The 17433-nt window shown below is 33.0% G+C and overlaps 1 long non-coding RNA gene across 1 annotated transcript; it reads right to left on the bottom strand.

Annotated features, from left to right (window-relative positions):
- Positions 1-266: 266 nt before the first annotated feature.
- On the bottom strand, positions 267-13036 carry LOC118203993 (uncharacterized). The gene is made up of 3 exons (XR_015039386.1): positions 12838-13036; positions 5725-5821; positions 267-362 (listed from the first exon to the last, which is right to left on the bottom strand). It is a non-coding gene; the product is annotated as an uncharacterized LOC118203993 (long non-coding RNA).
- Positions 13037-17433: the final 4397 nt, after the last annotated feature.

The following is a 17433-nucleotide window of genomic DNA, read 5'->3' as shown; positions in this document are numbered from 1 at the left end:
ATTTCCGAAATCGAAAACCAATGTACATCGATACCAATACAACAGTGTATTGTAACCGAGTTTTCTATAAACGGCAGTTTAAATTACTATTTTGAGAAGAACTTTAAAGTAAAATACTTTTAGAAGATGAAAATATTTCGAAACCTAATAGAATTCTGTGCAGTGTTTAGTGGTTGAATGGTTCTAAAAGTTTCAGGATACTATAAATTCATTAGCCAAATCAGATTAAAAATTTACACACACACATATATATATATATATACTTACGGGCCTTTGTATTGCTTTTCAGAGTAATAGTCAGTGGTTTTGTATGTATACCAGCCACACGGCATCCACGAGGAACAAATGTCTGTCGCCTTTTCCTGTTAAAGGCAACGAAAATACATCAAATAAAGAATCTTTTCCTGATTCTCACTCTATTTACGCAAGATGCAATTAAAACAGCTTAATACACACGAAAATTTGCACCATTCAGACCTTGATTCATTTTGTAAAATACTCAAATCAAGTTATTCTGAGTAAGAAGAATCTTAAATATATTGCATTAATAATTACAGCCTAAAAGGTTGTTCTCGGAAATAAAATGAAATATGCCTACTCTAAAACACTCTAAACTTATTTTTAATTTTAAACCCTCATACGAAAGAAACAAATCTGTCAAATTATTGACATATTTAATTTGCTAAGTTATTTATACAATAATTTGCATTGTTAACACACATTATTATACCTGCAAAAAGGTTTTTCAAAGCATACACTTTTATAGTATTATATTTGAGGATGATGTTAGAAAAATAATGTTAAAAATATTTTTAAAAAATCTGAATGTGTTCAGATTTTATATTACGCCCTAAGAGGTTTTTTTCTCAGCGTTTTTTTGTGTTATAAGTATCACGTCCTTCGCACTTAAACCATAAGATTCATTTCAACAGGTGCATTATTTAATAACTACATTAAATTCAATAATAATACCTTTCAGCAAGTTAGAGGAATTCCTATGGGAGCAAACAGTTCTACACAAATTTGTAACCTATTTCTTTTTACCTTTGAATAAAAATTCCAACTAAGTTTAAATAAAAATGAATTAAAGCTATTTGCTCATACTTTTAGATACATAGATGATAATATAACTTTCAATAATAATTCTACCTTTGAGCAATTCAAAATTTACCTAAATAGTTTAACACTTAATAAAACGAATACGAATCAAGATACTATTGAATTCCTAGACCTGCAAATTATTAAAAACAGCAAAATTAAATTATTTGATAAAAGAAGAAATTTCCATTTTCATACTATTAAACTAATTAAGTGCAACTCTAATATTTCTAGAAAAGTAATAGAAAACATGTTTCATAGCCAAATTATCAGAATAAAAAAAATGTATGTACTGAAATAGACGATTTAAAGGAAGAAATAATAAAGCTAATTAATGTTCAAGTTGATAACCAAGTACCACCAAAATTTATTAATTTATATATTAAAAAGGCAGGACTTGACTTTATAATTTTTTGGCTCTTTTGGATATGATAGCATTACCTTAAACCTTAGCTGGAGAGTAACGAAGGATATAAAAGAGTAGAGAAATTATCTTGTAAATTTTTATTGTAAATATTTTGTACATATGTATATTTAATCAATACTGGATTCTTTCCTTTTACTAATAAAGGGCCAACTCTTTTCAAAAGTCTCAATTATAGCCCGAATTGAATGAAGATTTTAATCTTCTTCTCCTAATTTTCCATACTTTAGCCAGTATTTAGTTAAGTTTTGATATACCAATTGAAATCAAGTTCATTAAACTTTTAATATTTTCTTTCATTAAATATAACTTTTAATTAACTTCCAAAAGGAATTTTTGAGAAATTTCTAAATATTTTTTTTAAGGACTTCATTTCAAAAAATTTTGGGAAATTTTACTTTAAAACTTTAATTTTAACACATTTCAGTTTTTCTTAATTACTTTAATTATTTGCAATTTTCACAAAAAATTTTTCACTTAACGTTTTTTTACAATTTTTACGCAATTTTTCAACAGAACACACATTTCACATTTCAAACAGTTTACATTTTTTATTCACCATACCACTTAACTTTATTTTCCTTCAAGCAAACTTACATCCATTGATTGGCTCAGTTACTTAACTCCCTAAATAATTGATAATTACTACCTTTAGGATTTTTAATTTTTAATATTAATGTTTACAAAAAAAATTTACTATAATAAAGTAGATAGCAGCTTAACACTCAACTTTACCTACATAAGCGCCATCTATATAATTTGAAGAACACGTTTACTTCTCTTTAACAACACTTTTGCAGACCCCAACACTCATATAGTAGGTAAGTTAGAATTAAAACTTACTATTTACTTGCTTTAAGTATTTTTTAAAATTTTTTATGTAGTATTTAAGTATTTTCTAAATATGAAATTATATTTTTAAATATATATTTGTTTTTTTAAAAAATTGTGAATTAGTTCTTTTTGTTTCTTATTGGTTTACATGGATTATGTCTAGTTCTTTTTTAGTTTCTTTTTATTGATATGCATATTCGTGTCGGGGAGGTTTCTGTAGACAAGGGTTTCTAAAATACATTGGTTTCTTATTTTTTTAGGAAATTAATTTTTTAAAAAATTAATTTTTTTGAAAAAAGTTTAATTCTTGACTTTAGTTGTTTCTCAAAAGACTTCATTAGTATTTTCTTTTCTGAACTTTAATTCTTAATTATTAATTCTTAAATGTTAATTTCTAAGGGTACCACTTTATTGGTATTACTTTTGGTTTTGACTTTTACCCTTGCCTGCACGAATGACGAAACACGAATTGAATGATTGGAGAGTTAGGTTTGGAGGCAACTTCCCCTTGATAAGTCTGTCTCCTGCCTACTCAACGGTCATTCACTTATGCATTTTTTAAAAAATTGTATAACTTAATTTTAATTTGCTAAATTAGTAAATTTATTTTCATGGATTGATTTTGCACTTGATTTGCTTATGCTTCTGAATTTAAATGATATTGTAGATTAGTTCGAGAATTAAATCTTTTATATGTTTGCAAATTATTTTGGCTTTTTTTCCTTTTTTTAGGATTTAAATTTGCTTTTTTACTTTTATATGTGTTTGTTAAAAATTAAATTTAAATTTGTTTAAATTTAAATTTCATTCCTTGCAGCAATGGCGCAAAGAATATTTAATTAAATTTGTATTTAAATTTAATTTTTTTAATTAAATTCAATTTATTCTTATGAAACAAAATATTTAAGAGTGCATATCTTTAGAATTTTCGATACACAGTCTAAAGTGCCCGATACACACTTTTAGAAAAAAGTTAACACCAGAAACCACGAAACTTTCAGCGGTGACCCAAGCGCATGGACAAAATAACAGATGCAAAGTTCGTTCTTTCGCCGCCGAACAGGCTTCGTTCCATGGAGGTAAGAAAGGAAGGAATGGCCAAACCGGCATGAGAAGTGAAGCATCGCTCCGAAGCTTCGGTCGCTGAAACACCCTATATACAGTGAAGTGACAAAAGTCATGGGATAGCAATATGCAAATATACAGATGGCAGTAGTATCGCGTAGAAAATGTATAAATGCGAAGTACTTTGGCAGGGCTTTCATTTATGTTCAAGTTATTCATGTGAAGAGGCTTTGACGTGATTATGGCCGCACGACGAGAATTAACAGACTTTGAACGCGGAATGGTAGTTGGAGCTAGACGCATGGGTCATTCCATTTCGGATATCGTTAGGGAATTCAACATTCCGAGATCCACAGTGTCAAGAGTGTGCCGAGAGTATCTAATTTCAGGCATAACATCCCACCATGGACGGCGCAGTGGCCGACCACCTGCACTTAACGACCGAGACCAGCGACGTCTGCGTAGAGTTGTCAATGTTCACAGACAAGCAACACTGCATCAAATAACCGCAGAAATCAATGTGGGAACTAGGAGGGACGTGTCCGATAGGACAGTGCGGCGAAATTTGTCTTCTTTGGGCTATGCCAGCAGAAGACCGACTCGAGTGCCTTTACTGACAGCACGACATCGCCTGCAGCGACTTTCGTGGGCTCGTGAGCATATCGGTTGGTCCCTAAACGAATGGAAACCCGTGGCTTGGTCAGATGAGTCACGATTTCAGTTGGTAGGAGCTGATGGTAGGGTTCGAGTGTGGAGCAGACCCCACGAAGCCATGGACCCAAGCTGTCAACAAGGCACTGTTCAAGCTGCTGGTGGTTTCATAATGGTCTGGGCTGTTTTTACATGGCATGGACTCGGTCCTCTGGTGCAACTGAACGGATCATTGACTGGAAATGGATACCTTCAGCTACTTGGAGATCACTTACAGCCATGCATGGACTTCACGTACTCAAATAACGATGGGATTTTTATGGATGACAATGCGCCATGTCACCGGGCCACAACTGGTCGTGATTGGTTAGAAGAACATTCTGGACAATTCCAGCGAATGATCTGGCCACCTAGATCGTCCGACATGAATCCCATCGAACATTTATGGGACATCATCGAGAGGTCAGTTCGTGCCAAAAACCCTGAACCTTCAACACTTTCACAATTATGGACGTCTATAGAGGCAGCATGGCTCAATATTCCTGCAGGGGACTTCCAACGACTTGTTGAGTCCATGCCAGTTTATGTTATGTTATGTTATGTAGAAGTGATGGGGGCCACGTAATATTTACTCTAAGTAAGTAGGTATTAATCCCACACACTAACTAGAAAACTAACAACATTTTAGCATCATTCTTCGGGTCGTGATGGAAATTGTGACTCCATCGAGCACTACAAGTACTGCCACCGTTGGCGGCATCAACGGCACTCCTAAACCTTTCAGCGTTAAATTACCAGAAGTAAAATAGATTAAATTACGTGATATACTGCGATATACATGGTCGTGCAGGTGCATATTCGAAGATGTTATCTATTGTAGTGGGTACAGGCAACATATTTCAGGACATTATATATTGCATTAGAAACAGGCGTGATGTGTACCACGTTACAAATCATTTTTGTAAATATGATCTGTTTGCGTCAGTGTTTACTATCAGAATTAATTAAGAACTATAAAATGGTTTACAAAACTTACATTTAAGTACTCTAGTATATAGATCATGTCTACAATCATGACTTGTTTACAATCAGCATTCAAAATTAGAAAAGAATATAAAATAATAAACAAAGACATAAATAAATAAATTTGAAAACAAAAGAAAATTATAGCTTCATCTGCATACTTATGCGTACTACGTACTTTTAGATATATCTGCTGATACATTACCAACTTATTTTTGTCAGTTCATTGTATGTAGTTTCGTGTATTTTTACAATAACTAGTTTTCAAGAATTACATTTTGTGATACATGTACATTTCGTGATTCATTGTTGATATTTGACCAACTCATTGCTGGCAATCGTTAAATCAGTTTCATACTCGGTGAAAAAAACATCATTGCCTATAACACTTTTAAAAATAAATTTTCGCGCAGTGACCTTGGCCTTATTTGGAATTCGAGAAGTGATGAACAGTTTATGTTATGTTATTCATTCGTTAAACGATGATAGAATAGTTGAATAAGCTCGGAATTGGAAGTTCCACACACTTGAGACATGCATCGGTTTTAAAACGACTGCGCCTGAAACACCGTATATATGTATTCCATATTACATTAAAAAAGTTCAGATATAACATTTATTACAATTACTTCGAAATAGATCGTTTCTGGACCCCATTGATCCGCTGATACTGAGATTGTCATAATTGCTGCCATTGTCACATAGAATATCATCATCATGGAAAACCTAAAAGGAAGAGGAAATACGAAAACATTGTTATTTCTGTATGCTTTAAGAAGCACGAAAGCTCGATGTGTTTACTACTAAATGAAACCAATGATAGTTTCAAATAATCTCCGGATTCCAACTCGAAATGGTCAGTATGGCTGCAAATAAAAATTTACGCAGTCAAAGGGATGAGCGATTCAACATCTCGAATCTTACAAACCTTGCGAAAGACTTCGCATTCTTGACAGGGTACAGGTAAACCGCTAAGGGAATGTACACTAGATGTTTTAACGCAGTTGAGTTAGACATTCTTTATATTAACAAAATGGGTTTAATTAAGGCACAATAACGCGCCGAACAAATACTAATTCAGAAGTCAAACAACGAAAAATCAGCGTTATGTTTTCAAATTTTCACAGGACTAGTTTCGATGGTTTTACCGAACCATCATTCTCAGCTGCAAAAACGCAAATGAACGAGATAGGATATAATGATCAGATAAGATAAGGAAGCCTGAACAGAAAATAAGCTAGTGGCGCCATCTGTTGATGAAACCAGAACTAAAACACAATTTCTTTAAAGGCCGAAGGCAAAGATGGATTGGAATTAGGATCGTTAACTAGAACAGAAAGATTTTTTGAATGTGAAATGCCTCTAGAAAATCCAGTTCTCCAATGGAAGATGTTTTTTGAATAATTTTGGCAGCAGAAAAATTGAAAGTGTGATTTTCGCACCAACAGTGTTGGGGAACAGAAGACTTCTGTGTTTCCTTTTTTCTAACATATGCCTCATGTTCCTTGACGCGAGAGTGTAAGGCTCTCTTAGTTTGGCCAATGTAAATTAAACCACACTGGCAAAGAATCCTATAAATCTCAACACACTAAAAGGCACACTCTTGTTTTAGGAGATTATAAAAATGCTGTTGTCATTCCCTTCTTTCCATCAATTAGCTATAAAGTTGCACATATTTTGCAGAAATTTAACTTTCGTTTATTCTCCCATCAATAAAATTCCGAGTTCCGTACTCAAGGACCCCATTTCGGATATGAAATCATGATATGAAATCATAGGGTATTTATAGGATCTCTTATATCCTATCTCATTCATTTGCGTTTTTGCAGCTGAGGATGTTGGTTCGGCAAAACTATCGAAGCTAGTCCTGTGAAAATTTGAAAACATAACGCTGATTTTTCGTTGTTTGACTTCTGAATTAGTAAAATGGGTTTAGTTCAGCTTCTAAATCTCAAAGCTACCCTGTTGCCTGAATTCTACATTCTGTGACAAATTCCAGCTTATTATATTTTCTAGCCTTTTAGTCCGGTTTAATGTTACGAAATGTACAGGTAAAGTAAGATTAGCAGGTTTAGGGTTGCCATAAAATGGCAAAGCAAAGGAATTGCCACATTTTGCAAGAAATCGGCCATTTGGCGACAAAATTGGCAATATGCCATAGATGGATGGAGAACCTTCTAGAACGATTTCTTACTGGTTTAGCCCGGATTGTTCTCGAATACCAGCCAAAAGCTATATAAACTCTGTTGGCACACGGAGAGTCAGTCAGTATCGAGTCAGTTAGTTAGTCCGTGCGGAGTCCATCGAGTTCACAGTCGGTCAGCGTGTGCCGAGTAAGTCGTCGAGTGCATCGAAAGAGTCTCTTAGTGCATCGCGGTTAGTGCATTGTGGTGAGAGTGTGTTGAGCTCCGGGAACGACTGAACGGAAGAGTCGGGAGTTGTGCTCTGTGTGTCGTCGAGTTCATCGCGAGTTGTAGCGTGGAGAGTCTCGGCAGTACGTGGAGTTCCGAGAACGACCGAGCAGAGTCGGGGAGCTGTACTCTGGTGCTTTACAGTGAAGCTTTTGCCACCGTTATAGCCTGATAACCTGAAAGCTGTGTCGCTGATCGTGCCAACGTGTTTATAGACCTTCGACGACTGTGTAAACGTGATTTTGGAGCTGTCCTGAGAACACTAGCCAATAAAGTGTGTTTTGCTACTTCATCAAGTGCTGTTGCCTTTATTCACTCCAAATCTACACGAACCCAGTAACAAACGTACTAAAGGAAAAAATAACGTAACAATAAGTTGTCACGTTGGGCTGAAGTCCTCGACTGCATTTTTACAGCTTGATTCCTCCCTAGAATTTTGAAAACTTTTGCGTATAACATTTCGAACACCTTGCTGTACTCTAATTTTCTTAAAGAATCTATTGTTGTTATGTATTTATTTACATAGCATGCACTATTTTTAAATGGTTTATATAGGTTAGGTTATTTAATTACGGCAAAGCCTCGAGGGCTATCTTCCTAAGGGAAGGGGTGCCTTCGTGGAGGACGTTCTAAGGGAAACTGGCTCGTATACACGTTAAACATGGGGAAAAACGCGAAAACCCCATGCAGCCAGCCCGTTCGCGGGATTCGAAACTCGGACCGAACTACCAGTGTTCAGCGTCTTTACCGCTCGGCCGCTGGTGGGCAAATGGTCTTTATATAGATTCTGACACGAAGCACTACAACTACTTTCGTTCGAAGTACTGCTACGTCAGCATAGGAAAAGTTCAATGACTTGGCGGCAGGCATTTGAAATTCTGTGATTACAGCTTTATGGCAGCAAAAATCAAGGTAATTCAATGGTTTTATATTCCATTTACAACTTATTACTTTTTTGGGCTTTACCGCATTAAAATACAATTTTAGAAAGTTTTTTTTTTTTTTTTTTTACTTTATATAAAAATTTCCATTTGATTTTGAGTGAACGTCAAAGCCTATGTTAGGATTAACTCAACCTAGGTTCTTCAGATTGCAATGATTTATTTTTACTGTACATCTTACTTGTGTTTTTTCGAAATTAATTTATATTATGAAGTATTTAATTTATTAAATTTTAGAATATTTTAATATTAGAAACACTAGTTGCTAGTTACAGTTTTACATTACGTTATTATTACAGCTTTGAGAATTGACTCTTGATCTGTTTAACGTGTTGTTAAATTAATTGCTTTTTCAGACTGTGTCTACTTGACCTGTTTTTATTTTAATTAAATGAATAGTTTTATGCTATTTTTTACAATTATGTGCTTTTTTTTGGGGGGGGGGGAATGTTTGAAAACTAGGCGCTTTTGTATTTCCTATTCTTAGCCTGTACTGTGTTGTACTGATAAGGACACAGACTATTTTGTAGTTTATTGAAGTTTTAACTTTTGAATTGTTAATTTTTGTCATTGTGAATTCAGAAAACAGCTGATCCTTTTATTTTTTTCGTTACACCAGCTCTCTGATGACAGTGTGGCGAAAGATGTAAATACGTTTTATTTCATTTTTGGTTTATATTGATTCTGCACATTTTTACTATGGAAAAAGTAAATTAAAATTTTATTATTAATTTAAAAGTTAATTAAAGTTATTAAAAATTAGGTTGATCTTTACAATATGGTAACTGGTAGTTTGGCGACATTTTGGAGGCGATAAAGGTTACTACCTGGGACTTTGGTAATAATGTGAGCAGTACTCAGTTCCGATTACGCATTATTTTGTGTGAGGGAAATGAGAGATCATGGGATATGTCATGTGATATTAATGGACGAATTACGGTTCTTGAATCGGAAAAAGGGGGAAATCGGGAAAAAATCTTGGAAATTTTGTATTTGGTTTATTCTGTGTTGTGTGAAACAGTGTTCGTGAATTTTTGGATCCCATGGCCGTAACTAAAGAAAAGTTTATCGGACACGTAATCAAGATTCTGAAGAAGATTAGGTAAGTTAGTATTTTTAATTATTTGAGGATATTATTTTTATGCATTGTTCTAAATGTAAGGTGGAAGTAAAGGAATTTGGTATTATTGGGAAAATTGTTATTAGCAATGATTTAGTTTAAAGTAATTAGGATTGTAAGGTAATTTTTATTAATTTAATGTATGTGCTCATTTATATTTCAAGTAGTGTTTTTGAATTTAATTATATTTTAATTAAATGATAGTTATTTTGTGAATTTTATGTTTGTAGGAATTTGGTATACGTTATCAGGTAATTTCATATATGTTCTTTTTACCGGTTTAAAGATTGAGAAAATTGTCATGTATTTTCGTGAAATTTTTCTAATTTATGAGAAAAAAGCAGTGTACATGGATGTAGTGAAGAGTGTGCGCAATGCCATTTTTGTGCAATTCTGGGATGTTTTTTTAAGTAAAAATAAGTCGACGTGTACATGGTTTAGTGATATTTTAATTAAATGATAGTTATTTTGTGAATTTTATGTTTGTAGGAATTTGGTATACGTTTAAGTTGAAGTAAACGTGCATGGAAATAATTTAAATATTTGATACTAAGTATTTGTAATGCTTGCGGTATGAATTCGTTGGTGACGTGTATAATGTAATAGATGATTTAGAGGTAAAAGTTTTTGGATATTTTATTTATTTTATATGTGGAAATGTTCATATTTGGAAAGGGTAAATACTTTTTCGCGATCAGGTAATTTCATATATGTTCTTTTTACCGGGATTAAAGATTGAGAAAATTGTCATGTATTTTCGTGAAATTTTTCTAATTTATGAGAAAAAAGCAGTGTACATGGATATAGTGAAGAGTGTGCACAATGCCATTTTTGTGCAATTCTGGGATGTTTTTTTAAGTAAAAATAAGTCGGCGTGTACATGGTTTATGTGTATGTGTTATTTTGAAAAACGCGTAAGGAGTATGGTATTGTGCACTTTTTCCCAATTTTGCAGGGAATATTTGTCATGATTAAGCAGTTTTGTTAGATAAAATTTCTAGCATAAGTGTAATTCGGCTAGTAGATTGTTGGAAGAAGTGTTCAGTAGATAAAAAGAAAAGAAACATGTCTTTACTTCGTGAAGACAAAATGGCGGCGGGAAAAAAAAAATAGAGGGTTGCTGTAGAAGAGTTGGTCGCCAAATTTTCGCCAAAAAAACGCCAAGTTACCATAATGTAAAGATCAACCAAAAATTAAATCAAACAATTTAAATAAGAAATTAAAAGTTAATTAATAAAACAATTGAAAAGTTAATTAAAATTTAATTACATTTGTTAACTATGGAATCTCATTGCTATTTAAAACTTATTTTCCCCATGTTCCTTGCGCATGCACTTATTTATTTACTTTTTAAAGCACGATACAGGTTGAATATGTAATAGATTTAAATATTCTTCTTTTATTTTACAATATGTTTATGCACTCGTCAATAGCCAAGTGCACAATGATAGTTCGATCCGTTTTTGAATTTCAGTGAATGGTTTTCAGCACTTATAAGCGTAATTACAAGAGAATTTATCTCAGGAAGTCGTTCATAAAAGTTTTGTTTTCCTTCGAAAATTCGTTCATAAAGTAATTTATTGAACAGTTATCTGTTATCAAATGGGCTAATCTTTAGAATATGGTAACAGGTAGTTTGTTTGTTGTTTCACTTTTCCTTCGAGTCTGTTTCCATTCCGCAAAATGTAAGATATTTATCTTTCAAACTTAATCTCTCTGATGTTATTGATTAAAAAACTAAGCTAAATGTTATTGATTAAACAACTAAGCTAATTACTAAGCTAAATTAAAAGCAATAAATGCAGGTCTTAAGAATATTACTTTTTATCCGATTAATTTAAGTAAATATACCTATGGTATATCTAATTAAAACCCTTAAATGTTTTTATAGAATTAGAAACTTAAATGTTTTTATAGAATTAGATGTAATATTTTATAGAATTATGCTATACAGTTTTATTACTTTTTATCCGATTGATTTAAGTAAATATACCTATGGTATATCTAATTAAAACCCTTAAATGTTTTTATAGAATTTGATGTAATATTTTATAGAATTATGCTATACAGTTTTATTACTTTTTATCCGATTGATTTAAGTAAATATACCTATGGTATATCTAATTAAAACCCTTAAATGTTTTTATAGAATTTGATGTAATATTTTTACAGAATTATGCTATACAGTTTTTACTTTTTTAAATATACTGAAAATATAACGTCCCTATGTAAATCTGAATGTCTTATTCTGTAAAACGTTTCGCCATTCCCCCTGGGCTGTCTCTATCTGATAAACCATATTCGTCTTTAATAGAGCTCTTTTGTGCGATTTGTTAAAATGTGAACCCTTCCAGATTTTTAAAAATATTTTTCACTGACTGCCCTAACTGCTAAGAGAATGCTCTGCTATTAAAGTTAAGTGATCTTTTAATAGTGTTATCAGCTCAACTTTTCAGGAAAGGGTCGATATCTGGAAGATTCGATAGCTTGTCAGTCTGCTTAATCTGTTCTATTTTTTCATAAGGACAAAAGTTCAGGGTAATAGATTCAATCGTTTCTATGTCAAATCAGCACGTAAACATACATGCATGACTGTACGAATTAAGTAATTAGAATTACAAAAGATAGGAATCTCTATACAAGCAAATTTTTTTGAGGATATGAGTAAAACAAAAAGAATTAAAGAAAAGATTTGAACGAGACCAGTTTCCAAAACTTTCAACTTTTCCTAGGAACTTAGTATATTAAATAGAATTTCGAAATTTTTAGGGGGTTTGGCGTTTAAAATGTAATTGAAGCGAATTCAGTTTTTTCTTAAGTAACATAGTAGCAACCTGGAAACAAATAATTACGAAAATAATGAGAAATAAGGGAATTGAATTCAGGCTAGTAAAAATGAATCTAATTTGTGTACTAGATATCGAGACACTATTCATGATACGTCATTGCTTAATATTATTTACGTGTTCCGCCCTAATGCAGTACACGAAAGGGAGGGACACCTTCGTGGAGGATATTCTAAGGGAAACTGGCTCGTATTGGCACGTTATGCATGTGGAAAACCACGAAAACGCCCATGCAGCCAACCCTTTCGCGGGATTCGAACCTCGGACCGAACTACCAGTGTTTAGTGACTTTACCGCTCGGCCGCTGCTGGGCCTACTATACATAACAGTGGCTTGATATTAAGTGAACAAATTCATATGCGGAATGTTAATATTAAGTATACAAAGAGCTAATGAACATAAAAACTATCGTAGTTTAACTTACGTCACAGAGGCTGGAAATTTTCTGTACCGAGTTGATAGAGATGCAGTTAAAGGCACGCCAACAATATCAGTAATTTCCTGATTACGTATTGAAATTTTGATAGATTTTTATGTTCAGTCAGTACCTGTGACGTGTCTGTGCAGAAAATAACGCAAGGAGTAAATGGGAGGTAGTCTCTGTGGCCAATTGTAGAATGCCAAATCACTCCTGGAACAGAACCCAGTTTTAGGCAGATGTTCATTTGTACATTCTCATAAAGTGTCAAACATTGACATCTGCCAGTGGAAAACTCCAGCAAACTTCTGTCACAAAGTGTAACTGTACATCAAATGCCATTGTTCCTAATATATATATACATCGTTGTCGTGAACAATGGCCTGAATTAACTTCAATGAGGATAAAATGTAGTTGTTTGCTTTATATAATTTCAGCTGTTTTCATCTAATTTTATTTAGGTCTATTTCCCTGTTTGTTTCGACCAAACTTTGGAATGAATGATCGACTCATTCTTGAAATCCTGTATGCATATGTTTTTGCATAGGCAATGTAATATTTCGTATATATTTCGTTTTCAAAATTCGTTATCATTTTGTTTTATTTAAGGTTGAATCGACTCAAACCGTTTTAGAAAATGTTCACAAACATTCTTACTTAACACTAGAAAGACTGAAACTTAGTATACACCTATATTGCCCCAAAAAAAGCAGTCAAAATGACTGCACTGTGAAAGAATAATGCGTACAGAAATTTTAGTTGTTTGCTTTATATAATTTCAGCTGTTTTCCTATAATTTTATTTAGGTCTGTTTCCCTGTTTGATTCGACCAAACTTTGGAATGAATGATCGACTCATTCTTGAAATCCTGTATGCATATGTTTTGCATAGGCAATGCAATATTTCGTACATATTTTGTTTTCAAAATTCGTTATCATTTTGTTTTATTCAAGGTTGAATCGACTCAAATCATTTTAGAAAATGTTCACAAACATTCTTACTTAACACTAGAAAGACTGAAACTTAGTATATACCTATATTGCGCAAAAGCCAGTCAAAATGACAGCATTGTGAACGAATAATATGTAAAGAAATTTGTTTAAAATTAATTTTTAATATTTTTATTATTTACAGTTATATAACAAGTTATTAGTAAATATTAACGATAAAAATTTACTTCACTTGGGAAAAATAATTTATGCATTATTATTTGTACATATTTTGCAAATGAAAGTGGAAATCGTTTAATGTGTACATCTTCCGCAAACATACTTTTGACATATTTCACATATATTATTTGTTTTGCTGTTGTGGCAAAGTCCTACTTGACAAATTTGCCCTTTCTCACCTATGAAAATACAAGTAGGTGGTAAACTTCCAGAAATACCACCTTCGTGAAATTTTGACCACACAGTACCATCTACCATCGGCAGTCGTTTCAGTCTCCTGAAAGGTGTTTTCAGTTTCTTCATCAGAGTCTCTGAACTACTTAGCACCCTACACTTTTTTCTGGGCATAATGATGACACTTTCATTTTCATCATTGGTGGGTGTTTTCGTGGTTTTCCCCATGTGTGACGTGTATACGAGCCAGTTTCCCTTAGAAAGTCCTCCACGAAGGCATCTCTCCCTTAGGCAGATAGACCTAGTGTGCTTTGCCATAATTAAATACAACAACAACAACATTTTCATCATTGGTGATCGGCTCTTCATCGCTATCTTCCCTAATGCAGTACCCTAATGCAGTACACGAAATTCATAGATTCATAGATTCATAGATGTTTCACTTTGAATATAATCCGCTTCATCTTCAGATGATAGTTCAGAACTTGTTGCATCTGATTCTATATCGAGCACTCTTCACTTATGTTCGTTAGCTTTTCCAGTAATTCACTTCTATTCGACATTTCTTTCGTGAAACTAAACCGCAAGAGAAATAAAATAGACAACTTGTTAGAACAAGTATCACTGCATAAAGGGGATTTCAATAACAAGTACTACTTTAGATTATTGAGAAACTGCAACTTATCAAGTATGCGCCCAAATCGACAATTTATCATGTACTTGTATGTTATCATGTGACAGTAATAAAAAAAAATGAAGACTGTTATTTCAATACAGAGCCGAACTGGCCATATAAGAAATTGCTATATATATATATATATATAAATGTGTGTGTGATGTACTAGCTTTTGTCAGGAACAAATAGATTGTTGAAGAATCATAAATGTAGTCGTAGCTAATTATCAGACGATAAGTTTAAAACACAGGATCCAATTATTATTGCTCAGGAGAAATAGCAGTTACAAAATCAGATATTCGGAGAAAATAAAAAAGAACTACTAATAAGATTTTGTATGAAGTTTACTGCATCGTGACATTTAAGAAAAAGCCCCCGATATTCTTTAGCGATTCCTTTTATAGCCTCTGGAAAGGCGGAGCTTCCAAGAAGTACTTCCTTCCTCGTCAGCCAATCCAATTGGCTTTAAATATTTCCTGAACATTCTATAACTGTACGTGTAGAAAAGGCGGGAAAAACAACTTGACTACGGGGCTGTGGATTTAATTCCACGTACTTTCAAATAAGGGAACGTCGCCATTAAAAATGAAAAGAACATACAGTTAGAAAATGAAGTGTAATTTTGACTATGGAACTTTATTATTACATATATATACCGAAAATTAAAGAGGGGGAGGTAACTACAGTTATTAATAAACTGATTTATACGTTGTACAAAAAGTCACAAAATTCTAAGAAATTTTGTCATTATATACATAATTGTTTTTCTAATTGAAATTAAAAAGCGGTCAAAAAAAAAAAAAAATCTTCCTTGGGCAAGCTAGTGTTAACTATAGAAGGAAGAATAGTTATTGAGGACTTAAGGCCCGGGTTCGAATCCCGGAGAATGCAAGGATGTAATTTGTCCGTTTCTTCATAGGAGGCGACTGTGACCACCTACTAGGTGAATCCATAGCCAAGAGCTTCCGGCTTTAGTAATGGCCACGCCTATAAAAGGTAAGAGTCCGCCATTGGGGAAAAATTTCGGTTGAAGTAATTTACTTTCTTTTTTATCTTTTCACGTCTATTAATTATTCGAAACATTACTAAGACCAAAAAATATCATCATTACTCTGAAAATTTATTTAAAACTTAAATGCTTGCATATGTAACAATAAACGGCGAGAAACAGCAAATTTATTATGAAAATGTAGAGTATCACCCAAACATTGTTTGAAATGTAAAAACATATTTCGGAAACGGATTTAGTTTTTAGACTATTTATATTTTGCCCATATATTTACAATAAGAAAACATTTATCTGTATATTCGTAGATAAATTCTTTCTGAAAGATAAATTCCTTCTATTTGGAAAGATAAATTTCTATTTAAATTCTTAATATGAAATAAATACGAACATAAACCTGCAAAAATGCAGAGTAGAAATATTGTTGCAGTCTTAAAGGAACAGATCGCTTCATTATTTTCAAAAGACAATTGAATCAACTGGAATCCTTACTGAGGATTTTAAAAGAATATAAAGCTGGGTTTCATCAGTGTTGGTAAAGGCGAAGGTTTTTGAGAAAATATCTACACAAATCAAGAGCGCCTCTGGTAAATAAACTAATTTCATCTGACTTTTATAAAGAAATCAATATCTTTATAAAAGTCAGATGAAATTAATTTTAATTAAAATTTTAAGAGAAATGCTTGAGAAAGCATTTCAGAGAGAATATTTTTTTGAAATGATTAAAGTAGAATTGTAAACTAAATCAAATCTATTGAAATATCCTATTGAGAATGCTCACTAATTAAAAATAAGCATTGAAGGAAGAGAACGCAATACTACGAATTTACAGGGTCTGGGTCATAATCCCGACAGTCGAAATCCCGACAAGTCAGAATCCCGACTTCCAAAACCCCGACAGGGCCGAAATCCCGACAACCCAAAGTCCCGACACGGTCGAAATCCCGACAGGGTCAAAATCCCGACAAGCCAGAATCCCGATAGGGTCAGAATCCCAAGTGTCCAGAATCCCGACAGAATCGAAATCCCGACTGTCCAAAATCCCGACAAGTTAATATCTAAATAAAAACACTCAATTTAGCTTAATAAAATACAATTTTTAACTAACTATTACATATTACTAATTAAAAGTTTAAATCAAAAAATCATAAAAATTATGTCAATACTTAAAATAATTTTTAACAAATTGAAATGACCGTTAAAATTTGAAATGAAGATTTATAAAATTCTTTTTATTAAGAAAAAGAAAACATCACTTACACATGCAAACAACATATTTACAGTGACACGTTGTGAGCGATAGCACGAAGATATTCCATCACAGGTCGATTATCACGATCGTCCACAACAGTCATAATTCTCCTTTCTCTGTCATCATCTATCTTTCTACGTTTTCGTTGTTGTTCTCCGCGAAGAATGCATTCAACTTGGTATTCCACATGCTCCTGTTCTTTTTGAAATCCTTCTATGATGTTATAAACACTTCTGTGCCAATCCTCGACAGCATTTTGAGTGCGCGGAGCATTTATAGCTTCCTTTTCTAGATCACTAATGATTCTAGATGGCCTCAGTTCAAT

This window comes from Stegodyphus dumicola, chromosome 1 (genome assembly GCF_044657685.1).
Source record: "Stegodyphus dumicola isolate Sdum_Otavi_A_Nest chromosome 1, ASM4465768v1".
Classification (NCBI taxonomy): Eukaryota; Metazoa; Arthropoda; class Arachnida; order Araneae; family Eresidae; genus Stegodyphus; species Stegodyphus dumicola.
This window is presented reverse-complemented; position numbering and strand designations above follow the sequence as displayed.